The sequence below is a fragment of the Cyanistes caeruleus genome, chromosome 21 (genome assembly GCF_971803275.1).
Source record: "Cyanistes caeruleus chromosome 21, bCyaCae1.hap1.1, whole genome shotgun sequence".
Lineage (NCBI taxonomy): Eukaryota > Metazoa > Chordata > Aves > Passeriformes > Paridae > Cyanistes > Cyanistes caeruleus.
In genome coordinates, this window is record NC_141721.1 from 3,303,285 (window position 1) to 3,330,654 (window position 27,370).

The 27,370-nt window shown below is 43.0% G+C and overlaps 1 protein-coding gene across 1 annotated transcript in view; it reads right to left on the reverse strand.

Moving 5' to 3' along the window:
* The window catches only part of MYL10 (myosin light chain 10), a 75,198-nt gene that overhangs the window by 30,534 nt on the left and 17,294 nt on the right, over positions 1-27,370 (reverse strand). Inside the window, exon 5 of the mRNA XM_086859102.1 lies at positions 16,062-16,249. The gene's annotated coding sequence lies outside the window, so the exon portion shown is untranslated. The remainder of the gene's footprint in view (positions 1-16,061; positions 16,250-27,370) is intronic.

The window sequence follows — 27,370 nt, forward strand, 5'->3', positions numbered from 1 at the left end:
GAAGGAAATCCAATTTTCATTAACCTCATTAAGCCAGACACTCTTTTGCCTGCTGAGTGCCCACTTCAGTGAGGCAGGTAAATGTACAGCTTGTTTAAATCCTATTTTTAATCTCTTGTTTCATGTGTTTGTATATGACCAACCCCTCTTCAGTCATTCAGCCACTGTAGCTGTGCACTTGTGCAGAAACCCACGTGGATAAATGTGAGTTAGTGATGAGAGAGAGGTCATTTGCATTCTCAGTGTGACATGCACAGAGTTTCTGTGCAAGAAAGTTGCATGTCATCCTGCTTTGGGTGTTTATAATTCTATTTTTTTTATGAAAGGAAACAGGCAAATATTCAAGGCTAATAGAGGTGCAAAGAACTACCTTTAGCAAATCCAGTCATCACTCCACACTTGTCCTGGACAGTTTGCCTGCTTCTTACCAGCAAGCTGACAGATCATGGAAGAAAGGACAAACTCTGGGAACATTACTCCTACAATTACCTTACTCCAGTCTTTAGGTCAAGGAATGTGTTATGTATCCTGAGATTTCAGTAGGAACTCTTGGATACTCAGGGATTTTTTAATCAACTCACTTATCTACTTGAGAGAATGTACAATTTTAGTTTCTCGTGTATAAGATAGGATGTCGAGGTGTCCTGCAACGTTAAGTGGTTAAAAAAAATACACCCCAGAGCTCTTCAAGTAGCTCTTTCTTGTTGTAAACCATGCTTGACTTCCTGATTTGTTTGAGGAAAAAGCCACTGAGTGTGTAGACGTCTTTTATCCCTCTTAGCCACAATTCCTTTGAGAAATCCAACAGCGAAGGTGGATACAATTATTGTAAATAATGTTGGATAGAACCCAGAGCAGATGAAGGTGGGAGGATACAGCTCAACAAGAACAGAAGTGGTTTCTAATGAGAGAGGGAATATTTCACTCTCAGCATGGCTGTTATTATGTCCTACACATTAATTCAGCCGAGAAGTCTTGAAGTAGCAGAATGAGTTTGTATTCACTGAAGTGGCAGGCACTGGCATGGCTGCCTTCCTTTCTGCTCTTACAATTAATACTTTCCTGATTTAAACCTTGTTAGTTAAACCTTGTTAGGCATGAGGCACCTCACAAGGTCTCAAAACTTGCAATATTGCAGCCTAGTCCATTCATAGCAGTACATATTTCACTTCTAGTTTTATTTTGATTATTTTCTGTATTTTTCCTAGAACTGTGGAACATGATTCACCTTCTTGAAAAATAAGACCTAATAATTCTATCAGAGATGTGAATTCTTCTGCCCAGGAACACCCATGGTTGGACAGTTTCCTAAACCTTCCCCTACAGTTCTCTTGGAAATGTCCACTTTTCACTTTCCTTTTTACAAGTGAGCAACCAGCACATGAGCTGGTGTAATGGCTTACCTCAAAATCCAGAGGTTTTTCTCCATATTTGTTTAAATCCCTGTACCCTCACTGTGCTTTAATTTTCTAGACATTCCTGACTTCTGCACAGGTGGAGGTAACCAGTCCTTCCAGCCAAAATGTGAACAAGTTCCTTTTCTCCTTTCCCTGCCCATGTCCTGCAGGAGCTGCAGGGCAGGATTATTACGCTCTTTACGAGGATCTCTTTTCACGCTGCTTCCCAGAGCTGGAGCTGACAGAAAAGAGAAGGACAGGAAGTTTGAGGGGATTATTTCCAGGCTGACAGAGGTACCCACGAGTAACATCTTTGCTGGTGCCATTCTAAACCCTTCATCTCCTTTTAAGAACTTTGCATTCCCAAACCTGCTAAAATCCTGAAAGTCTGAAGTGGAATCCTGCTACGGTTAATTTAAGTCAAATACAGCCTGAGTGTTTGGTTCCTTAAAGGACCTAACTATAAATCATATATCCTTGTGACATCTCCCATATCACAGAAGAAGAATAATGCCCCACACATCCTCTTTCTGTGTATTTTTCTTGTCACTTGCCTCTCACATCTGCCTCTCCCTGTGCCAGGAGCTTGCTCCTTGTTCCACAGTTGTGCAGCACTCAACACAACAGACCCCAAGCCACAACCTCATTTCTGGGGTGCTACTGCCAGGCTGATAGAGAAATAACTGCAGCCAGCAGTGAAAGCTGCTTTTAGGCAGCACAGTTCTGGAAAGGAGCAAATCCAGGCAAGGGCTGCGTGCCTGCAGCTCGCTCTGACTCCAGCCCAGGCGGTGAAGCTCGGCAGCTCTCATCTTCTCGGAGGATTTATTCTGCAGCGTGTTTGCTTGTGAGGAAGGCAGTGTGTGACTGGGAACCACATCTCCCAGCCACTTCTCCCTGGGTGTTGAGTGAGAGCCTGAGCGCTTGCAGACCGGCCCTTACCTTTCCCAGGCGGGCGCCACAGCGGGAACAAAAACAAAACACGGAGCTGAATTTATCTCTAGCCAGCGGAAATTTCATATTGAGGGTTACAGGCGTCCTGTGCCTCTTAAAAGCAAGTAATAAAATGCTGCTCTCAATTACAAATTGTATTTACATTTTAAACCCCCATATGGTTTGGGGGGGGTGGAGGGAGGTTTCGAATGCATTAGCAGCAGCGCTGTGCCATGATTAGTCACAATTTTTTGCTCTTTGTAATGAACAATTACTGCCTCCATCGTTATTTTTTCTCTCTCTCGCCTGTGGCTATGCCAGGTATAGTCAGTAAATAAAACACAACTCCTGCCTCATGTTAGGAACCAAAACAGGCAAATGCACGGAGATGACCATCTCTAAAAGGCCTCCTGGAACAGGATTCACACACTGAGTACAAATTCAATAGAAATCGATTTTTCTTACGTAACTTCCTGGGCTAAACTTTTCAAAGTGTAGGGACGTTTACCAGGGAAATGGAAAACTCATGCAAAGGTGCGCAGATCCATCCTCCTGTGCTAGGAGAGTCAAATCCCTTCTCCCTGCCTTCAAGCACTGCTGAAGACAAAGCACTCCTTGTGTTACATGGTCACAACAGGACCTACTCAAGGGTTTTACCCCCACGTTCTCAGAAATACCAAAAGGCCACAATTAGGTCTCCTTGAAGCCTTCTCCAGCTAGAAAAACCCCAACTCCCTCAGCCTTTCCTCACAGGCGAAGCTTTTCAGCCCTCAGAGCATGTTTGTGGCTGGCCTCCTCCAGCAGGTTCTTCCCTGAGCTGGGAGCCAGGAGCTGGATGCAGTGCTCCAGGTGGGAACGGCAGGATCCCACCTTCACCTGCTGCCCACGCTGCAGGATGAGCCCAGCACTCAGGGCTGCTCCTGATCCCTTCATCCCCAGCTTGGATTGATCCCAGGGCGTACCCTGAAGAGCTGGGAACAGAGATGGAAACAGAGATGGGAATAGAGCTGAGAACAGAGATGGGAACAGAGCTGGGAACAGAGATGAGAACAGAGATGGGAACAGAACTGGGAGCAGAACTGGGAGCAGAGGTGTGCCAGTTTACCACAGAGAACCCACTTTACTTTTATTTACAAATAATACATTTATGACACAAAGGCCATAAATGCTGTTTCATTACTTTTACTGCTTATTTAGATATTTCCCTAGAGGGCTAATACAGCATTACTGTTGTGTTGCTATTTCAGCTTCTGTTTTTACAGAAGTTTAGATTGCAGCTAAACCATTCGGCCCAGCTGGGGCTAGGCTGAGCTCAGAGCTCAGCTTTGGATGAGGAGCACGTTTGGCGTAATTAGATTTGTGGGTTTAGGTGTTTGGGTTTGTTGGCTTTTTTTTTAACTGTATAACTCTGTAATAAAAAGAAATGGCTGTAATTTATAGCCCAGCAGTTGGCAAGTGGATGTCTGGTACAGGATTATTTTTTTATGGCTGAAATTTTAAATTTAGGTGAGAATTTCAAAGAAGCTTAGTACCTACAATTAAGGCAGATGTTCAGTGCTGCCAAGCTCAAGCATTCAAAAATCATGAATCAGGCATAAAAATACCAGTATTAACTCAAAATAAGAAGGCATGGACATAAACTGACACCCACACACCCACACAGACATACAAGTACCTCTGAATAAGTCTAATATTTAATTTTGTATCAAATTCACTCCTAATGAAAATTTATGTTTTCATATAGGATGTAATATTGGTGACATTGAAAAAATCTTTTAAGCAAAAACATTTTGATGTTGGATTAAATATACTTACGGCAATAAAATGAAAAATATTTTTATTTTGATGAGTAAGCATCAGTTTTCAGTGAGAACCTGGGACTAAATTAGTCTCTATGCCACAATATTGCATCCGTTTGGCTCATGACTTTGGGTTCAATTTTTTAGCATTCTGGTATTTGTTTTCCATATGCTTCTTTTCCCCCAAGATTTTCTCTACAATAATGAAAGCTCAAAAATTCCTGTTTTGAGTTCCACACAAGCTAAGATTCTCTAATCATCCAGCTTTGGGAACTCCACACTTTAGAAGAACATTAAGCACGATAAGAATCACAAAAAATATCAGGAAAAATGTGAACAATGTGTGTTGCTTTTCTTTATCAAGAAAGCTTTGCTTTCTTTGCAAGAGTTCAATCCCCAGCATAACAAATACCTGCCCCTAAAGAGAACTTCTAAGACTTTCTGGAAAATATAATTGCTCTTTTAGGTGCCTTTGTAGAGCAAATACTCATCGGATGGTACAGACAAATGCCAACAGAAAGAAAACTGCAGTCAAAACATGTTCTGTGAGTGCACCCACATTGCACTGCACATATGAGTGCACTTAGAGAACATTTACTGCACTCTGGGAATGCAATTCCAAAGGTTTAGGCACTGTGAAAGAGGGAAATGCAGCACTGACCCAGCTTCTTCCAGAGGTATCCCGGAGCAATGGAAGTGTGCTGCTGACTTCCACTGAGCTGGGAGCCTCAGAGTGAGAAAGGGTGAAAAAGGCTCTGCAGGACTTTGAGAGAATGTCCTGCATCCAGGACTTCGAGAGCAGATCCTGCATCCAGGACTTTGAGAGAATGTCCTGCATCCAGGACTTTGAGAGCAGTTCCTGCATCAGTGACTTCGAGAGCAGCTCCTGCATCCAGGCACAGTGGGAAAAGTGCTGATTGTATCCTCCTACCCCAGGGCACAACCCGGCTGCAGGGACTGAGGCAGTTTTCCTAAAGCAGAAGCCCACTTGCCCGTGTTGTTGTAGGCACAGAAGTGATGCCTTGGTGCTGAAATGCCGAGCAGCAATGGCACATTAACACCATGCTGCTGGAATACATCAGGGCAATTGTGCTCTGGTGCTGTGCTACTGACTGCAGGGCATCGCAGGAGCAGCACTCCAGTAACCCAGTCCCCCTGCTGAGGTGAAAGAAACATCTTAATGGGAGACCCTGATATTTCTGCAGGCCCATCTACATTCCTGCAAATCAACACAGCGATTGCCCTCGCGTGAGGTCACAGGGAGCCCTGTAAAAACATTCAATCACAAAAAAGTCCAAACCCCAAGTCAAAACATAACTCACAGGAGTAGTGAAACCGTACTGGGGTCCCAGCTAACTGCACTGACTGGGGAAACAATCAGGGTGGTGAAAGAAGGGCATTTCAGAGCTCCTCAAGAAAAGCTTTAACAGTGTTCTATATCATGAGTCAAAAACTCAAAAGCCTACAGTGGTCACAGAGCAATTCACTTGGAAGAATTCATGCAAAATGTCATTTGTTCTGGCTACTGGATCTGAAGCTACCAGGGCGTATAACTGTTTATTCAGGTTTTAAAGCAACACTGATCCTCCAGCCAGGCCTGGGAACATTTCAGCAGACCCTGCAACAGAAAGAATTACCTATACAAAAGAGCTGCACAAGATAAACTGAAATAGTTTTTTAAAAAGCATAAGCCTGTCACAGAGATTCTCTTTCCAGTCCCAGTGACAACCTGCTGTTCATATTGATTTTGGGTTAAGTACAGCATCAGCTGGAGATTAAACCTTGCCCCACCGTGGCTCTGACACTACGAGTCCTTCTTTTGTCTCAGTCAAAGCTCAGTCAGTGTAAGGGGGCTACAATGGAAAGTTTGTGCACAGTGAACATGACTACACAGCAGCCACCATGTAGAAACCGAGCTGAGAACGAAACACACAAAAGCCTTGTCCCCTTCCAAAGCTGGGACTGTGGGGATCAACCCATATTCACCAGTCCAGCTGGAACTCACATTCAAACAGCCCCTGAAAGCACCAGAAAAGATGTTCAGTGATCTGGCCTTTAAAACTAAAAGCATTTCCATGGGCAAGGTCCTGCTTCCTTCTGCAACAGAAGAAATTTTATTCAGAAGAAGCAACATGATTCAAGCAGGGTCTCAGCAAGCCAGTGACAAGCACTGACAGTGGAACCTCTGTCTTCTACATCCCAGAGACCAAGCTCTTGCTGCTCATTAATATTTTATATCATTTTTACTCATTAGTGTTTTTGTTAAGGTGCTCTGCCAGAGCCTTCCACTTCTTGTATACTCAAGGTAATCTCTTTCAAGCAAACCTGTGATGCTCACAACAATCTTGTGTATTTAACTGGGGTTTCATGGAAAATTTGGGATTTCACTAAAAAGCTGCAGATTATTTACAGTGTTTGTTGTGCATTTGGTTTGCTGATGGTGGTTTTAGTGAAAAAAAATTGAGTGAAACCTGATTAATCAAAACAATCCTGTTTCTGAAAGAAGACTGGATGTTTTCAGATTTCCAGACTAACTCAGAAAGAACCCAAATTTTGTGTCAAAACATGTAAAAATACGACTGTTCAGATTTAAATGTCAAAAATAAATATTGTGTCAGTTTGTGAAGAACTGAGCACAAAGCAGCAGCGAAATGTGAAAATCTTATCATGAAACACATAAATATTACTTCTTACCCAACTACACAGATGCTACTACACAACAACAGATCCCATGAATGTGCATGGGAGAATCCCATCAGCAGGAGCCTTGATCTTTAAATATTAGAAATACCTAAAATGCCAGAGTGAAAGTATAAAGGGCAAACAGATTTAGTAAATCATGCTGAATCTAGCTCTCCCTGAAAAGGTTGTAACATCACCTGCAAAGTATCCAGAGGAGTAATTATTTGTTTTTTAAGTGAACACACAACTTTGTGCCCATTGCTGTTTGTTTCTGTTAGGAGCTGGGCTGTGCTGTGTCTGAAGGGCGATTCCCATCCCGTGCCCAGCACGCAGCAATGAGGTTAAATTTGTTTGGATGATATCAGCCATATGTAATTAAACCAGCAACCCATGGCTGGGCCTTTCTGTGCCCATGTTAGGTGTTAAATTAAGGTCTGATTAAGAGTGTGCTGCTGCAGTGAAGGTCAAGGACTAAAGATCACAAGCTTTGTTTCATCTAATAACAATAAAGACTGTCTGGCTGCCAAATACCACAACAGCCCTTGTTCTGCTATCAGACTGCTGTCCAGCTAGAGGGATCTGATTTCACTGGTATCCCTTTTTAAACCCCACTTCTGAGAGGGTTTGTAGCTATTTCATCTGTATTAAGCAGCGCTGCGTTACCCGAGGCTATACAGTGCGCTCTGCACGATCAAAGCAGAAATGCAGCGGCTTCTGACGAGGAGTTATCGTGGCTGAGGGGAACAAAATATCAAGGAAGGAGAAAAAAAAAAAAAAAAAAGATACAGAGCTACAAAATACCAGGTCATGGCACCAAAGTAAACACCCACAGGTAAGTTCAGAACAGGAGACCACACAATGGTGGAAATGGTGCACATGTGTTTGCTTGGAACAAATCACAGGCTCGTCCCACCAGCAGCCAGCAGGAGAGATGTGGCAGACAGGACAGACAGGAGATAAAAGCAGAGTGGTGAAGAGAAAAGCCAGCAACTTGTTTGTAGGATGAAGACAAGAATTGGCGCATAAGGGCTTCTCCCTGCACGAGGGTTTTCCACAAAGACAGGTCAGGAGGCATTAGCAGAGCAGTTGTCTGTTAGGAAAGAGCAAAATTCCTAACAGCCCAACAAAGTCTGCTCCCAAAAGATGCCCATATCCCTCTCCAGTGAGTACAGGCTGCTGGGACTGGTTAGTCTCCTGAAAAGGAGGGTGGAGCAGAATAAGAAACCATATGGCCCCAAAATAATCTCTCACAGACACATCCTATTCCATACTTGGGGTCCAATTTCAGAGCAGATACTGATTCATTTTTCAAGAGTCATCTGAAGTGTCTTTCATTTGCTCCTAATACTTCATAGACTATTAATAGAGCAGTGCCATACCCGGAAGGACAATTTTGCTGCTCTGCGAGGCTGCACACTGAAAACTCCTCACAGGGACCCACAAACACACTAAAGCCAGAGTTTGGTCAGTTCTTTGTGAATTGCTTGACATGTGTGATCAAAAACGTTCCTTGAGGAGTCTTGATGCTTTGCACTTCAGGATTGGGATTTGTTTCCTGACAAGCTCTGAGGGAATCCCAAAAGATTCAGTGATCCAGCTCAGCTAGGATTAGCTTCCAACTCCTTGCTGTTGCTGCTGAGCTACAGATCCTGTGCAGCAGACTTTGCTTTGGGAGCTCCCAGACTTCCTGGAATCTGAGTTGCATCAGAAATACAGTGAACACCACAAAACAGCCAGGTGGGAAAAATGACTTCTGCAGAACAAAAGAAATATGTTCACTGCTGGGAGCCAGTGCCTGAACTGGAAAGCAGCACTTTACTGAATTAGGAAATTCCTGTACATCTCATTTCTCACCTATTTGTGAAAATACAATTAATCATGTGCTAGTCCCACCTGAGTCAAATTTTCTAGTGATAACAAGAAGCTTTTTCTGTCACCAAATAAATTTCAGAACACCAAACCTAAAAAAATTCCAATCAAAGTCAAAGGTTTGGTTTGGTTCAGCTCCTGATCATTCTTATTCCTGAATTTTGCAAGCCAAGATTGCACGCTGAGAGCCACAGTTTTATTGCCATGTTAAAGGTGGTGCTGAAAGTTTCTAAACACAAAGGTTTTAACACTGAACACATCTGTCTGTATCATCTGGGTGACAGAGCTGGGAAGTCCTGATTAACTGCTGCAGTGGGAGGAAGCTGCTTTTGGAAATGACTCTTTATTTCACAATGGAACCATGACTGTTATTTCATTTCAGAGATTTAAATTTAAGCACTTCAACCTGGATCCAAATAACATCAAAGATCAGTACAAGTAGCAAGTCAGAACAGCCCCTTGCTGGAGCAGCATCATGTCCTTACAGCTGTGACTTCCCAGGGTGAATTCCAGGGACTCTGTCACCAGCAAAGTGGCCCAGGGATGGCTCTCACCACAAACAGGGAGTGAACTCAGGCTCCTGCTCCTGCCTCTGGAGCTGTTGAGAGAAGGATTTCTTTGGAAAACATTCCAGTCTTATCCTGGGGAGCTGCATTATGTTATCTCAGTATCTGCACCAGTCCCTGAGCTACACTTAAGCTCCTCTAAGAGGGATTGTTGTACATATTATGGTAATGTCATTTATTTATTTTATGCAACTGGAAAATTTAAGGGCAACCACTTCACTTCTGTGCTGTGTAGATTAGAGTGTTCACAGTAACACCTGCTTACTGAACAGACAGCAAAAAAGCCCTTATATTCCTTCTTTATTGCAATTTATTATTATAGCTTGAATGGTTCCTAGTGACTTCCTAAGATTAATGTTAATATTCTAATCGGAGTCTCCCCTCTGGAGTTTTATTGTGGATTTTGAACATTCATTTCATTTAACATACACATGGGGCCAAGTCTGGTGGTTCCAAAAATATTTGTAGTTGGAAATCACAGTGATTTTGTGTTAGGCTCGGTGCCAAAGAAATCACAAATCAGAAGTCTGTTATAGAGTAGTTCTAATTTCTTGGCATCCAAATTCCTCTTTATGTATGTGCACAGTGTGATGTTTTCCTGGGCCGCATGGCACTAACAATTAACTGACAAATGCACTGCTTATCTATTTTTCAGGGTTTCTGGTGGAACTAGAGAGCTTGTCTAGCCGGCTGGGGATTCACAGGGATTTTATGGACATCCTGTGTGAGCCGGAGCCTGCCCGTAGGATATGCATCACTCTCTATCACAGCTGGTGTTTTGAACCAAAAGTGTGAGTAGAAATTTCATCCCTGATTTTTTTTGGCTGGATTGATTGTTTAGTCTAGGAACTCTCAAGGAGACTTTCTAGGTGCTGGAATTCCTCTTATTCTTCAGTCAGCAGCTGATGCTGTATGGTGAACATCAGAGTCTAGATTCACATCTTAGTGAGCAAAGATTTATGTTCCTCCTAACGCTCCTTGACGTTAATGAGTATTACAGACATGGATCCCCGTGGATTAAGCTGAGAACATACCCCAGAGTGTGTGTGGAGTTTGTCATTAGGGTATCAGACTATTAAAACCAACAGAGAAATTCCAAGGGTAAGAAAGCAATTGGATCTCTTCCCTCCTCTCTGCTGGAGCACATGTAAGAGATACACTTTAAATCTTCTCGTGTTTCCAGCCCTCTCACGCCGACTCCTGCACTCGATTTTGGTTGTTAATGACTTCAAAGAAGAATTGATTGCCACTTTTAAGGCACTTCCCATAACAACATTATGGGGAATATGTTGCTGGAAGAGAGTATTTCTGTAGCTTTATAGTGGTCTCTAACGAAGGAATATCCATGTGGGGAAACGAGGGAGGATTTCTCCTCAGCTGGCTGTTTCAGGGATTGGATCACTACAATGGGATGACCCTGAACACTCCATTACCTGAGGATTGTGAGTCCTGAATGAAGGACTGTGGATCCTGGGATGTGCCACCTGAGAGCATCAGCTGCCAAAGGGACAGGCTGCAGCACTGCAGGCTGGCTCCTGTAGATCCGTGTGCAGGTCCTTGCTCTCCCCTGCCCAGTGCTCCAGGTTTTGAGGATATTTCAGGAGGCACGCACCCTGCTCTATCATCTGGACATCCTGGGGATAATTCAGCTGCAACCCAGATTAACCAGACACAAAAAATAGACTCCAAAATGTACATTCAGTCTCCCCCAAAGCCACGTGTAAAACTGACCTGTGGGAGAGAGTCAGTGCAGAATTACTTCATCCCTCAACCCCATGATCTACCTACAACAGCTTTGGAGACAGGATTCTTGGATTTTCTTCCCAATATCCCAGCCATAGGGTAGACACAATTACTGTGTGTCTTGTTGATAGGAATTTTCCTCACACATGAGGTTTATTAGCCCTGTGTAATCCTGCCTATACCAGCGCACTCAAGATGGAAGTAAAAACTTTATTTTTTTCCCTCAGAGACACTTGAGACCTTTTGGAGAAAATTTTTGTAGGAGAATTCTAATATAGCTAATTTGAAAGCACTGGCTCCTGGATCAGTCACTCTCCTGGAAACACACCAATTGCAGGAAGAAAACAATACTAACAGAGATTTCTAAAATACTTTGAGATCTTTGAATATAAAGGGCTGTCTGTAAAGTGTTTAGAAAACTTCAAAAAAAAAGGTGCTACATAAATGCATATTTATTGCAGTGCTGACATTCTTGTGGCAGCTCTGAATGTAGAATCAAAAGCAGAGGGGGCAGAATGTAAGTCAGAATAAGAAACTGTCAGCCTTTAGCCTCTATCTTAAACTACTTTGAAATGTTGCAGACATTCACAGAATCTAGTTTGCCAATATTGTATGTCCTACAGTAATTACACCAATCTGGAATATAAATTTTCCTTCCCCCTTCTGAGAGAAGGCAAAGCTCTTAGAGATACACACAAATGGAGTTCTAATGCCACAAACTTTAATGCCTGTACCTAATGTCAGGCAGCAGAGTTGTCCCACTGATTTCAGTGGCTCTGCTCAGATGCATGTGTGGAAATGTCTGTGTGATTAGAAGTTAATCATAATAAATGCCAGTTCATAAGAGATCCCTGTGTAAACAATCTATTTCTGCATGCAAGTGCTGATTTTATTGCTGTTCTGTAATTCTGTGTAGAGGCTTTGTGAAGAAGTCTTATATTTTCTAAAGCACTAGAATGTTTCTGATAGTGTTTTTCATTGCTAGCTCTTTGGGGGCTAATTAAAATAAATATCTGTTAAATTTATTCATTGCTTAGTTCCTTGAAAGCAAGAGGCACCTGGCGTAAACATTAAAAAGAAAAACAGGCAGCAGCCAGACCTCATCATATATTAGATGCATTAGGACACTTTATTTATAAATATGAAATTGGTTTTAATGACTTCAAAAGGAGGAAATGCCAGGAAGAGCATAATACGAGCAAACTCAGTAAAGCTGTCATGAAGATGCCTAAACCCACAAAAAATCTAAAAATTGTACTTGCTCCCCCCTTCTCCTCTCAAGTAGGAAGTGGCAATTCCAGCTGCAACTGGCAAAAATGTGCATGAAGAGCTGCAGCACTAACCAAGAGAAGCAGCAGATGAGATGGAGCACCCAAGTGCCTGTCTGCAGGGGAAGTGCCATCAGTGGGAGATCAGAAATAGCTCGTTGCTACTGATTCAGTGACACAAACCCTGAATAATGATCCCTATGATTTAAGGCAAAATCTTTAAGGATGTAAAATCCATCCTTCTGTTGGGACAGCATTTAAAGAGGCACTCACATTGAGCATATGCTTTCCAATCATTTGACTTTAGTTTCAAACAGGCTTAGCACTGTTTTGTTCTGTTCCCACTACAGGCTTCAATAAATCAGTAATGAGCAGTGACTCAATACTTCATAATCCAGCATGCATTCAGCACTGTCCCACAGAAAGATGCAATAAATTAATGATCAATAGACTGTGCAGGTGAGGAATATCAGCAATAGTCCTGAAAAAGTTCTCCTTCGTGAAGAAGAAAATCTACCCTAAAGGTAGATTTCACCTTAGGCCATGTTATTGCAACAACATGCTGATTTGAGAAAGGTATTTCACAGGAGTAAATCTGATGTTAGTGAGATCAGTGTCCAGCTTTAGTGGAAGGAACCACAGCATCTTTTCTCATATAAAGAGCTGAAGCTTTGAGCCAGATGTAATATATAGGAAAGAGTCCAAAGAGGTGGAAAGATTGATGTTCAGGAACTCTCATCCATGACTACTTGGGCAATTAGAAAAAGTGCTAAGCAAAAAGAAAGTTTGACCTAAAACGATGAAAGAGCAAACTGATTTTGATGAGACAAAAATGAGGATTTCATTCCAAGTTAACCTGTTACATGAAAATCTAAGACAAGCCACAGATTGTATTGGGTCTCCAACAGACCTGACTGCTCCTATACCTCTTCTAAGTGGCACTTGAAACAACTGGCCTTGAACAGGAAGTAATTGCTTTAATCCTGGTGGGGATGAAAAGCCTTTCAGTAGCTATTCTCCTCCTTTCACATAATGGAGAACTGTTCTTAGATCAGCAGTGTGAGGAAGGCAGGCAGAAGCTGTCCCATCCATTTTCACTGTTTTAGCACTGCACAGACTGATCCTGTGGGCAGGGAATGCACCATGAGTAGAAGAGAGATATTAGGAGACCTGTTGCAAAAAGAATCTGCAGCCTAAAGGTGTTTTCTGACCTCCTGGAATCCCGTATGTGTGATCTTTTCAAAGGGTGATTTCCCAGTTTTAAAGAAGCAGAGTTTTGTTGACTTCTTTAATCACACCAGAGGTCCCTTGTTTCTAGGGCAGGAACTTTTCCTCATGCCCTTGCAAAGAAAACAACAGACATTGGTTTTCCATCCTTCCCTGACCTTTGGAAGTTGTCATCTCTGCCAGTTCTGCACTTTCTGGCCCTGGAGAGACCAATTCAATCCTGAGTGAGGGAACTGAGCCACCTCCCAAATCACCATCACACTTCCCGCAGGTTAACACCTGTGTTTTCCTTGGAGGTCACTCCATCCGAGAACTAACCAGGTCTGACCTTGTTTAACTTAGGAGCTCCAAAGCAGCAGGATTGTCCAGACCTCCAAAATCAACCATGAAACCCTGCAGAGCCTCAGAGGAGTGGGAGCAGGAGGAGCTGCAGGCAGAGAGCAGCCCCAGGGCAGAAGTGCTGCCAGGACACCAGTGCAGGGTGCTGAGGCACAAATCCTCCAGCCCAGCTCACAAGGGACTTCAGGGACAGGCCCTGGCTGGGTTCAGCAGGAGGACAGGTCCAGACAAGGGGGAGCTGCAGAGACTGCACATTATAAAATGACTCATTCCTACAAGCCCTGTACTTGAGGCTTCTGCTTCTACCAAGCCAGGTGACATTTAACCACAAATATATTTGACGTGCTTTTTACAGGGATGTGCATCACTGACCATGATAAAATACAGGGGTGGGGGAGAGTCAGGATGCAGCTTTTCCAGTGCAACTCCACATGAAGGAAAAAAGGGCAATAAAAAGGAAGTCTTGGCATAAGGAAAACATCCCAATGAAATCCTGTCTTTTAATCTTGGCCGCAATCTCTTCTCATCATCTTTCCTGATTTTTAATGCTCTGCTGCACTTTTTTTATTGTTCACTTTATCAACTTCACCTGTCTCAAAAGTCCATAAAAGCAGAGGCCACAGTTTTAAAATCCAGGCAAATGAACTAAGGCACCAAACTTCTCAGCTTCTCCAGAGGTGCTGACTGCTCACAACTGCCAGGAACAGCAACACAACCAGTGGGTGATCAGTGCCTTTAAAAATCACTTCAGTGCTTGAAGAGGAACATGACTGGAAAACACAGAGGATAATACCTTCAAAAGCTTCTGACTCAAGAGTCACTATTTTACTTTCAGAAGTGATTTAAGTACTTGGGAGTTCAAGAACTACTTAAAAATCAAGTGTATTCTGAAATGCATAATACTTTCTGTGAATGGTATATGGATACCTCTTCTGGTAATGCACTTACCCAGAAGTTTCAGGCTTCTTAAAGAGAGGATGAAATGCATTGAAATTCCAGCCCAGGACTGGCCCCACTGTCACCTACACAAACTCCACCAATATTCCAATGGGAAAGTAACTTTCCATGTTTATTGCCTGAGGAAACCTGAGTTCAAGAATGACCCAAACAACATTGTACTGACTGCTGTTAAACAACCTGAGGAAAGATTCTCCTGCACTTTTCTAGTGCCTTTGATGGAAAATGTTTTTTCCAGGCTTTCTCCTGTTACCATTTCTTTCCTGACATTTGTTCATCACTAAGCCAGCAGCAGAGTCAGTGCCCCACCATGATGTATGTGAGCTTCCAAAGCACTGAGCAGGAGGAAGAGATTGCTAAGTGTACAGAGACAGCAAAGGCAATCATGTCATGGCTTAAGCCAGCTTGTTGATAGAGGAGGTTTACAGCTGTCATTAGTGAAATGGAGAAGAAGCTGCTGACACAAGCTCACACCACTGACAGCTACAGATCAGGAAGAAATCTCAGCACATGGCAGCATTTCCCTGCTAGCTGTTGTCCTGAAATTCTGTTAATATTTATACAATGTGCTGATCTTTAACATTTGGATTGGTGCTGGTAGCAGAATCAAACCCGCCTGAGGCCTTCACAAGGTGAATGTGTTGTGTGGCCAGAAGCAGGTTAAAGCTTGGCAAGTCCTGCCAACACTCCAGAGGCATCTGCAGCTGAAGGGGCTCATCAGCATGTACCTCCTTGGGCTGAGCTGCCTGGATTTCACAGATCCTGAGGGCAGTGGGGAGGCTGGGATGCTGCAGGTGTGGTTTGCACATAACCCATCTTCACATCAGGAAAGTGCTCAGTAGCAGACAGAACAGCTTGGTCTTGCCTCTGAAACAGAGGTTTCCAGGTCACTGTTTTCAAGTGTTCTGACACCACCATTGTTGCCCATCACTGCAAGAGTTAACTAGAGCACACTGGGGTTAATGTCTTTGAAGTATTCAGGTTTCAAGCCTTTTCTCCTTGGAAAGACACGTTTTTAATAGAAAGGCACATGCTATTTTCTCTTTCAGCGTCTCTAAAGAGGAGGAGGGTTCTCTGTTACTGTTTTAGAATCTCTTTTCTATGATTGAGTTCAAGCTCTTTCTTTGGAACAGCACTTTAGTGTTTCTTCCTTAATTTAGACAAGGTTTAAATCAAGTATTTTGATGCATTCATTTTTCTTGGGTTTTCTTTCACACAGAGAACCTGTTGGCTTTCTGTTCTTTAACACCACACACCACCCCTAATTCAATCCTAGCCACCTACCTGTACTTTTGGTTACATCCAAAAAAGTTTTCTCTCAGTTTGCCTCCTGGCCTGATGTGCTGCTTAGATCTCTCTCACTGCAAGAAGCCTTCCCCTCTCCTGCTATTCATCACAGCAATTTCACATGTTCTCTTCAGCTGTTCTCTCCACGGGCTGGTGAAGCTGGTACGGTTATTATCCTCTTTATCCTTTACAAAGTTTAAAAAAAAAAAAAAGATTATTTATGGATAACACTGGGGACCACCCATACAGCAAGAAAAATTGAGAAAAAAAATGTTGTTTTCATGCTTTGGGTAGTTACATGCATGCATAGCTTAGATCAGACAGTCCTTCCCATTTGACTTCTGTTCTCAGTAAATATTTGAAGCTTTGCTGATAAAGCAGTGCTGGATTTCTCAGCTGGGCTTCCATATGGACCTTAAGCTGTGGCACTGGACTATAGAACCTCATTCAATAACAAGCCTTCTTGAATAGTCATTTGTTTCATTCTCTAATTTGGTCATGAAAAATCTGTTTAGGAATCAAATGGCAGAACAATGTCTCCAAATACAGCTGCTTTGGCTGTATTATTGATTGCTGTGAGGCCCATGGCAATAGTAACAAGGGCTCCAAGGCATGAATTGTTCTTTTTGTTGTGACCTAAATGCAGTAATTCATGTATAGAAATGGCAAAAATGTGGAGGACTTTTATTATATGATATGATTTCTATTTAATGCACCTTATCTGTGTTTCAGTCCGGTTTTACACATGAACAAAACACATTTCTTGTTTGTGCCTGCCCTGGCTGTGCACAGAAAAGCTTCTGAGGATGGGCACTGCCTCCCATGAGTGCCTGACCATGGCACAAGCACAAGCTGCAATGACCTGAAGGAGGGAGCAGAGTGGGTACGTGCCCAGGGCTGGGGATCTGCAGTACACAGAGAGGAGATGTAGCCCAGGACAGCCCCTGTGCCAGGAGAAATCAGCCACAGGACAGTTTTGGCACAGGCCTGGTGAGAGATCTGAACTTCTGACTCTCAGCTCAGCATCCCTGGCTTGACCCTGACCCAGCTTTCCTGTGGGATTCACAGAGAATTGTCACCCTCTCTCCCCTGGAAATGACTTTCCATCCACCTGCACACAACTCAGTCACAAGAAGGTTTCACTGTTGACTCAGAAGTCACTTCCAAGCTCATTAGTTTGCAATCAGTAGTTTCTTCCCAAAAGATAAAATATTACTAAGAGGAAAAAGACAGAAATATGAAGATGACTTCAGACCTCAGTTTTACAGCTTTTCCCCTTTTGGAACTAACAACAACTCAAATACCTCCCTTTTGCCCAGGGATCTCAAAGTGCTTCACAAAGGCAACAAACACCACTGACAGCACTTTACAGTGAAGGAAACAGAAGCACAAAGGGGAAGATTATTTATCTGAGAACCCTTCAAGAGACCAGCAGCAGAGGTAGGAATACAACCAGTAATCAGCTGGCTAGGAAAGCTGCTCCCTGGACATGTTGCTTATAGTGGTCACATTTCTAATGCAAATAAAATCTGTGTTTTCAACCTCCCTGACCCCTTTATCAATTCTTCCCTCCCTTCTCAGCATACACATTCCCAGTTATTCATCATGTGACAGTGAAAGTCCCTCTGGGATGGTCTTACTGCTTCTATTACTAAAGCTTCTTTTTCCAGGCCTCTTTCTTAGGTACTGGTTCTGGTGTTTATGAGATAAATTTTATGTTTTGTGCAAAGCAGGGAGATTAGGCATGGGGGAGGTTCAATGTGCTCAATAGGTAGTTGAGACAACATCTTCTATATAAAGATTATTTCAAAACTGCCCTCGGTGCAAGCTGCAGCTGAATTTAAATGCAGCCTTGGCTTTTTTGCAATTTCCTGCCAGAAGAGCAGCTCTCAAACTGTTTTGAAATAGAAAGACACAAATGCTGGAAGGAGGCAAGCGGGCAATTGACCTCATCAGAGCTCAGTGCTGGTGTTAGGCATTTTCCAACAAGAGGGGTTTGGGTTTTTCCATTCTTTTGTGGGGCAGGGGGAAAGAAAATCCTGATTTCTCAGAACTGAAATGTTTTGTGGGAAACACATCATTTGCACAAAACGCTTTCTGGGAAGAATCTTCCTGCTCAGCTTGAGACTGATGGACAAAACTGATTGGGAAAGGATCCCAGCACAGCCAGCAGCCCAGTGGTCAGCACATTCCCTGGTGATGTGGACTTACACTATGTGATACAGGAAAGGTTGAGCTGGCTCCAAATAAAGCAGAGCAAGGATTTGACAGAGTCTTCCTGCAGCCACTGCAAATACCCCAACCTTAGGGTCATCCTCTCTCCTCTGCCCCAAGAAATGGGATTTTTATGAAGTCAGAACCCATCTAAGAGGAGCAACTGTGCTCAACACATTGATCCCACTCAAGGAGGTGTTTTAGACCATAAACATGGACCCTGGTGTCCTAAATCCTATAGAAATATCCTCAGCACCAGGCTTTGGCATGCTGTGAGATGAACCTGTTTGCTCACTTGCTCTTCCTTCAACAAGCAGCTTTATTTTCATTTTGATGAGACAAATATTCTAAAACTTCCCCTTTTTAGGTAAAACATGTTTTGCTCTCCAGCCAGCTTTACTCAGCAGTCTAGAAGGAAGCCCTTGGTCTGATAGCAGACATTTAACATCTGCCCCACTTTGGGGCTGCCACTGATACCAAATCCAAAAAAACCCAATACACACAGAATAAAAAGCATTTTTCTTACCAGGCTGTGAATCAGGTCCCAAACTCCAACAATTTCCCAAAAAGTGTCATTGGGTTTGTTTGCTTGTTTAATAGAAAATAAAAGATGTTTAGTTCTTTACATGAAACCATCATTTAGAGAAGCATGGCAGAAGCCCACACTGGAAAGGTCCCTGGGCTGCTGCTCTGCCTTCTGCTGGCTGTTGATTTTTATTTGTTCCTAGTCTTGCAGAGAAACTGGCAGGAATTGTGCAAGGTCATTGCACTGTTGGGAGCAGATGATCCCTTTGCTGCAGCTCTGTAGCTACTCCCTTCAGCCACTGACTGCTCCTCACTGTGGTCTGAAGGACCCCAAACCTCTGTGGGTTTGGGCGAGTGGAAAGAAGTGAGTTCTCATCCAGAAAGGTTTCAAATCGCCAACATCAAATTTTTGCTGGAGTCAAATTTTCCCCAACATTCATAATAAATAAATAAATCCAGAGAGATGTGAAGGAAGGCATAATCTGCAAATGTGCTAAAGAATCCTCTGGTGTCCCAAAATTGAGGGAGGCTGTGACAGCTTCTCTCAGAGGATCAGAGAGGTACCTATGCTGGAGAGCAGGATTGTAAAATACAGACTTTTAGCTCACTTTCTTTGAGGCCAATAATTAGATCCCTCTTTCCAAAACTGTTCAGGCACACGGGAGAGATGATGCTGACAAAAGTTTCTTTAACTTGTTCAAGTTCCCTTTTGGAAAGAAGCTCTTTCCCAACCCAGCAGTATAAAATAATGCTTTACTTAAAGCTAATTCTTCTAAATCAGAGTCTGCATTTACATAGAAGTAAGGATGGAAATCTGAACATTAGCTGAAAGGTGCTGAAGAATAATGGCATTTTTCTATCATTACTATGAGGAGGAAAGGAAACTGTACATCACATGAAAGGCTGACCAGCTGCTCCTGTTACATAATGGATGGGGACATTGCTGATTCAATAAATGCTAAGAATACAGAAATTTATCTACAAAGACAGGTACTCTTGTGTCCACATTAAGATTTTACTAAAATATATGGCAGAAATATAACACATATTTCCTGATTATTTCTCTTTGCATGCAGGTTTATTTCATCTCTTTCTTCTCCCAATACTTTTCACAGGCACTGAAGAGGAGCAGTGGGGAGAGATTGGTGTTCCAGCAAGCAAGGACCTCATCTTGGTCACATAACAGGGAAAAAACAATCTCCAGACTAAAGAAGACCTAAGTTTTGCACAGGACTTACTGAACCTGAGTAAGATTTAAAACTGAGTAAGATTTAGAATTTGAGTGGAGTTGGCAGACACATCACAGACCATCTTCAGAGAGAGTGGCTCTCTGAAAATGAGGGAAAACCCAAGAGTTAATGATCAGCTAAATACCCAGTTCCTTCTGTCAGTACATTTACAACACACTCAAAGAAGACCTCAAAAAAACCTCCTCAGACAAATTCTGAGTACCTGTCAAAGGAAGAAAACAGCTCTTATTAAAAAAAAAAAAAAGTCAACATTTGTTAAATAGAACAAAATGTGGTGCTGGGACTGCAGCTGAATTCAAAGACAATTCTACAGGTACCTGGAAGAAGTGTTGGGAGAGAGAAAACTTCCATTTTACACAGACATCTGGTGCTTACAAATCAGAGCTGGGTATTTACTGAGGTAAGATTACCTCACCGTGGACTCTGTTTAATTGCTGTCCTTTCCTTTGCAGAATTCTGGCTGTATAAAATACTCAAAAAATGTGGAAAACAGAGACATGAGGAGAAAGCCAATCTCATCTGCTGGTGCAGGTAGGCACGTGCAGGTATCTGTAGTCATGAATTCATGTTTGGCAATCCCTGAATGGAGCTGGGAGCTTTGGGATGCCAAGGGTGGAAGCAGGGACCTGAAAACTCCTGAAAAACAGCTCTGCATTACAGATACACTTGATATGGAGGTTAAAATAAGATACCTGGGCTCTTTAAGCTGTTTCTGGTTTCTCTGCATGAGAGACATAATTTCCAAGGGTTCAGCTCCCATTTAAATAGCAAAACAGACATCCTGGTTTTCCAGAGATTATGAAAAAAATCCTCTCCCTGCTCTACATCCTGGAGTGTATCAGCAGAGCTGGCTGTATTTCATTTGGGGCAGCAGAGCTCCATCAATTTGCACAAGGCAGGGAGCTTCTGTTTCCAAACAGACCATGAGGAGAGTTATGACCTGCAAATCAGGCCAGAATATCCTTGGCTCTGTTTCAGGATGCAAATACTGCTTTTTCTCTTAGAAATATTAAAATTGAATGATCTAGCGAGGAGGTCTTTTCTACCTACTTTGGTTATGGGTCTTTTGAGAGATTATCTTGACTATCAAGTAGCTTTTAGTGTTTATCAGTGACCACAAGATCAATTTGCACTCTTAGAAAATAAATACAATTCTTGCTTACAGTAAAAATCAAATGTGCAAGTATGGAGGAAAAGAAGAAAGAACAGGATTAATAAATTACAATTGTTAGCAAGCACTAACATGTATTGAAAATGGCAAATTCTCTGGAGTACAGCTGAGCTTCTTTTATTCAGGTCAATGACTCTTTTTGTGATTCTCTCCTCTCAAAAACAGCATTTTTCAATGATTTATGTATAATAATCTCCACATCAGCATACCGTATTTTTCACTATTTGTTTGTTAAACATGCAGCAAGGATCTCACACTGAAGCCCTTAGCCTTGAAAATCTGGGATAAAGGCATAAAAATATACATCTAAAATAGGAATATTTATTACTGAGGCTGATGTTTGACATGTAGGTAAGGGGGAAAAAAATATGTCATTTTAGATTGCTGAGTTAAGGCTTTAATGGTGTGGGTTTCAGACAGATATGTGAGGGCTGTTTATTAAGCAAAAAAAAAGAAGAAGGAAAAATAAAAGAGAAAATCACCCATTCACAGGTCACCAGAGCAGGAAGCTGCAGCAAGTGTTGCAAAAGCAGCTTGTCATTGGTCTGTGCCAGTGCTGCCTGCAGGAGTCAGAGCTGGACAATAAAAAAAAATACTAAGAAAAAATTAATTTTTTACTATTATTATTATAAATTATTATTTATTAACTGACTCGAATCGGTTCAAACAGATTTGCAAGTTGTTGGGTTCAGGGTGGTTTTTTTCAGGGCTGAATTCCATCATGGCAGATTTTCAGCCATCTCTGCTCCTGTACTTCAAAGTGCTCACCACCACTACAGCCCTGCTTCAAGTGCTGATGAGCTGATTTCTTGGGGAAAAAAAACCCCAAAATAAAATTCAGGTGTCCACTTGTTTGAAGTCTCATGTATTACAAAGTCTTGTCATCCAGTCTAAGAGCCCTGTTCCCAGCAGTGAATTGGGAGGTTGAATTATTACCTGAGGTAAAGGCTGAGCATGGGGTTTCTGTGTCTTAAATCACAGCAGTTCTTCCATGGGAACACCCCTGCCCAGGCTGGAGAGCTCCCAGGGAGTCCCAAATGATCCCAAATCATACTGGACTATCCCACCAGTAAATCCCTATCTGGGCTAATTCTCATTTTCCCTCAGGAGATGTGAGAAATGCAGAAGCCACATATGGGAGTTCTACACTGGGAGAAATAGCACCACATGTGAATAGTGACAGCATTTTGGAGGTTATAATTTGTTATAGAAAATATTCCAATATTTTTTTTTATTTGATTGACAGGTGAAAATCCCAGCAGATTTCTATTTCAGTAAGAATTATAATTTTTACCAGGTCATACCATACACATTCCCTACTGACATGGAGGATTCCATTGTCTTTTCTGTCAGTACAAAAACTCCACCAATATCAATTCCATTTTCAAATCTGAGGGGGGATGGACAGACCCCACACAGAGAGCGGGAAGGAGGGGGCAAATCAATAGATAAAAAATCAGATTTCCAGTGTCTCTCAGCTAACAGGTCTGTCCCACCCTGGCCAAGTTTAAAGGCAACCTAGCCTTCTCACTAGAGCTGTATTCTCAAAATTGACTGGGTACTTAGTAGGCACTGAAGTCCATAAATATTTCACAAGGAAAAGAATGCATTTCCCAAGCATTGACTAGCTACATATATTATTTATATGAAACCATAACTTAAGTTGAAAAACAATAAATGCTTCAACAACAGACCTGTTCACAACCTACTCCATTACTAAATAAAATGGGCTCTGCCTGTTCCTGAGGATCTTGGAACTATGCAGAAATTCACTGAGACCTGCAGAGAAACCCAACCTACAAAGGTGCAGGATGAGATTGCAGCCACTGCACCAATACCAGTTAAGACAAGAGATTGCAAAGAGCTGAAAATGATTTACATTTCACATTTGTGCTGCACTTTATGTTGGTGTTTGAGGTCAGCTCTCCCACTCTAAATTAGGGCAGGGAAGGCACAAGAAGGGAGAGGTGTTACCTCCTTTTTCATACCCAAACCATCAGAGTTCAGGGAGATTAAGGATTCCATTTTCCACCACCAAGCCCCCAGCACAGCTCACCAGTAGCCTTTTCCAGAGGAACAAGGTGCTACAAAAAAAGATGAGGGTCAGAAAAGCCAGAGATTGCAGATTCCAGATTGATGCCAAAAGACTCCTGAAGATCTGGGAAGTGCACTGAGACTTCCCACTTCCCAAACAACTTCGCTACAAAACTCCCCCTTCTTGGTGAAAGATCTTCAGAGAGGTTTTTCAATGGTTGCTTTGTCATTCAACCTGTTCAACCCCGCAGAGGAGGCCTCTCAGAGGAGGTGTAACAGACTAATGCTCTTTTGCCTGAAGCACTCATAACATTAATGGAAGTTAATTCTGCCAGTGGAAAAGGTTTAAGTGAGTTTTGCTAGCTCATAACCACAGCTAGGGAGAAGGGAAAAGCTTTTGGAGCAAGTGGATCCAAGATGTAGGCATTACCTCCACCATTTATGTGTTTACCACTCAGCTGGCAGCTAATGGCCCATGTATAAACTCAGATGAAAGTGGGTAAAATAAATTGCATTCTTTGGAACAACCATCTCTTCTTTCAGTGGCACAGAAAAAAAAGCATCCAAAATGCACCCTGGAAAGCTATTTTGAGTTTGTTCTTTTGGCAAGACACAGAAAGTGCCAAGATAAAGTCAGTCAATTCAGTATTGTGAAGGGAGGGGGGAAAGGCAATAAAAACAGTGGAAGCTCTGAAGACAAGACTCACCTCAGCGCAGACAGCAAGAAGGATATTTATGCACTATTTATACCACTCCAAGTGCAAATTTTGCCTTGCATCGATTACAATTGACATCTCAAAGATCTTTCTGCAGCTCTGGCATAATTCTAATAACTCAGTGGCTGAGGAGAAGGGAAACTGCAGCCACTTTGGGCAGGATCATGTGGCGCATCCCTGTCCCCACACAGCCCAGGGCATCACACACGTCCTGACAAACACCCAGACAGAGCAGGCTGGAAGCTGCAGCACGACAGAGGCTGTGCTAGCAACGGAGCATTTCCCAGGCATGTCCTTGTTGTTTCCTGCCTCTGCCTCCATCCCCTGCACTGAGTGGAAGGGGAAGGTTTGGGGTGCTTCGTTTTGCAGTGATGTGTGGGGACAGTGACAGAGGAAGGAAGGAGCTGTGTCAGTGGGCTGAAGCTGGCTGTCCTTGTGCCTCCCCTCCTCCTGTGAAGGGCCAAGGCAGAAAGGTGTCCCTGCAGCCACTCCAGAGCTCCCACTGACCCAGCCCTGCCCTCCTGCTGTCCCCTTGCCTGGCAGAGAAGAGCCTGGATCCCCACCCCAGCTGAGCAGAGCTCTGAGCAGTGAAGCCCACCCACTCATTACAGCGCTGTGGTTTATGTGGCAGGTGCGAACTAATGCAGCGCGCTTGGATCCAAGAGCCCTCAGCAAGAGACAGGAAGATAAATAACTTTGGGAAAGGGGGTGTTGACAAGTAGAGACTTGTGGAAAGTGACTGGAAGGATCAGGAGTCTGCACACCCAGCTCCCCCCACTCCTACAGCAGCCAAAAAGCATCCCCACCATCGCAGCATCGCTGCTCTCTGTGCCCCATTTTCCATTGAAAAGGCATTTCAGGGAAGTTCTGCTTTGGCTGAAAGAGCCAACTCACCCTCAACACCTGCTCCTTCCAAGGCTTCTGCCAAAGAGGATTTCTGGTGGCACCATGAAGATAGGGCCAGCCCTGTGCTCCACATCCCCACTAAAGCCAGACTCCACAGCCTCTGTTAGGGCTGGTTCTTTGCCCCAGCAGGCTGATCCTCCTGGCTGGCAATGCTGCCAGCAGCTAGCAGGAGGCAGAGAGTGACAGAATCCCTGGAAAGGATTATTCAGCCCTGTGATCCCAGACAGTGCCCTATGAGATTGGAATGAACACCCAATTCGGCTTCACCTGATTCCAGCACCGAACACACCTCCAGGAAGTGATTTCCCCTGATTTCTGCAGCACTAACAGCAGGGACCATCCTGCAGACCTGAGTCAGAGCACGGAGCAGCTCCCAGGAATGTGCTGTGTGCGGGATGTTGGTACCCATGGACAGCCCAGGTGATCCCAGTGATTCCACCCCGAGGACAGAGGATGAGAGTAGGACTGTGTCCATCCCAACCTCTCCCCACACCAGCCTCAGGCAGCTATGGATTTGCACAGGCTGCTTGTGAAGGCCTGGGAAAGGAAACCCTACACAACAGTGGGAAATCACATCCAGCTCTGTCACTCTGAGGGCTCATGCTATAAAACCTTCATTGCTCCAATCCGTGAAGCAAAATGACAAATGGCTCCAGTCAAAAGCTTACAGTCAGGACCTAAATCTTCCACCACCCCCTTTCTGCCTGAATTCATTTTAGGTGTTCTGTGAGATAAATTGAATTTTGCATTCTTCCAACTGCAAAAATAGGTTGTTCTAGCTATTAAAATAAATATATGAAGAAAAAAATTGAAAACATGGAAAAGAAAGGAAATATTAGTGTACTCAGAAGTCAGAGTCATGGTAAAGAATCACAGTGGTACTGAGACACCTGTGCTGTATTTCTTCAGGGGCAAAAATGAAAGAAAATAAAGGGGAAAAAATAAAAACCCCACATCTTTTCAGAGAGAGTCTTTTTGAAGAGAGTTTAAGGTTAAAATAAAAACAGGTGTCATGACTTCAGTTGCACTGCACCAGCGGACTGACTTCAGTGGGAGCAAGGGCCAAATTTTTTAAATCTTCTCCTTATACCTCCAGCAGCTGTAGGGCATCCCCTGGGCAATATGGGGGGTTTGTGCCTGAATTACAGATTTTGCCCAGCTTGGTTATGTTCTTCCAGCAGCCTTCCTCCTCCCTCTTCCACAGGGCTCCACACATCATTCTTCTCTAGCTGGCCAAGTTCATTCCTACACAGAAGACACTAGAAAATCTTAATTGTCCAGGAGGCTGTGGCTGGATGTCCCAGGATGAGGCTGGAGGGTGCTCCTGGAAACTGTCCTGGTGCCTCAGTCACCATTCCCTCCTTTCACATCCCTTCATGCTGGTTAAAGGATTTACCTTCCACCAACACTTCAGCGAGAAGTTCTACACTCCTCAAGAAGTGAAAGCCAAAAATTTCAGATACCAAAGCTCTGGATGCTGAAACTGGAGATTGGTACCTACATGTTTGTATAGCTGTAAAGCTCCCCTGAGACTGTAAAGCAGCAATTATCACTTCTCTGAGTCTTCCATCACCTCAGTCACCCACTAGACCAGATCTCTTGGGTCAGCCCCTCTGACCTGTTTAGTAGAATATTTTTTATTCTGACAGTTGCAGATCAAGCTCAGCTGGATCTATTTACCAGACTTGGGGAAGAAACTCTTGAAAGGTGAAGATACTTTAAATTTAAGCATCAGATTTTTTTCTTAGAGAAAAATATTTCTAGGTTGACATTTCGTTTCAAATCAAATCAAATATTTCACTTAAAGTTTTTCTGATTTTTTTCTTTAATTCAGACAACAAAACAAAAAGTTATTATCAGTTATTTGCACAGTGCTGCTTAGATTTGGGCACTGAATAGATTTCAGTGCAGACAAAAACCAAACAAGTGCTGTGTTGCTAACTCTGACCAGCTTACTCTTAGTTCTGCAATAGTGGATTTTTTTTAAAGCTCCAGCTTCTTGAACCATGTGATTCCATGAATATCTCAGCTTGCTTTCCCACTGAAAGTAGAGGTCTGATAATTTGAGTTGCAAACATAAGCTCACATGGTGAAGCACTAAATGCCCCAAACAAGCAAAACATGTATTTTTCCATCTTACTGATTTTAAAGTCAGTCTCCTCATATGGGGCAGATATTATTTGTGATTTTTGAATTCTTAGGGTAGAAACTACTGTAAATTACTTTCTAGGAGCTATTTGAGAAAGAAATCTCCATCCTTGGGGCTTTTGACCCTTCTCTGTTCTTGACCTCCTCCCCTGTGTTTTGGGGAAGGAAACCATCAGGCAGCTCAGCCCCAACCCCGACAAACAGCAAGAGTTAATTTGGTGCAATGTATCTGAGTGTAGTAACTGATTACATTTTTCCCCAAAGGAAACTTCAGTTAATTTGGTTAGTGACTCATATGCCAGGCTGCCAATTACAACACAGATGATTACACACATAAATTCA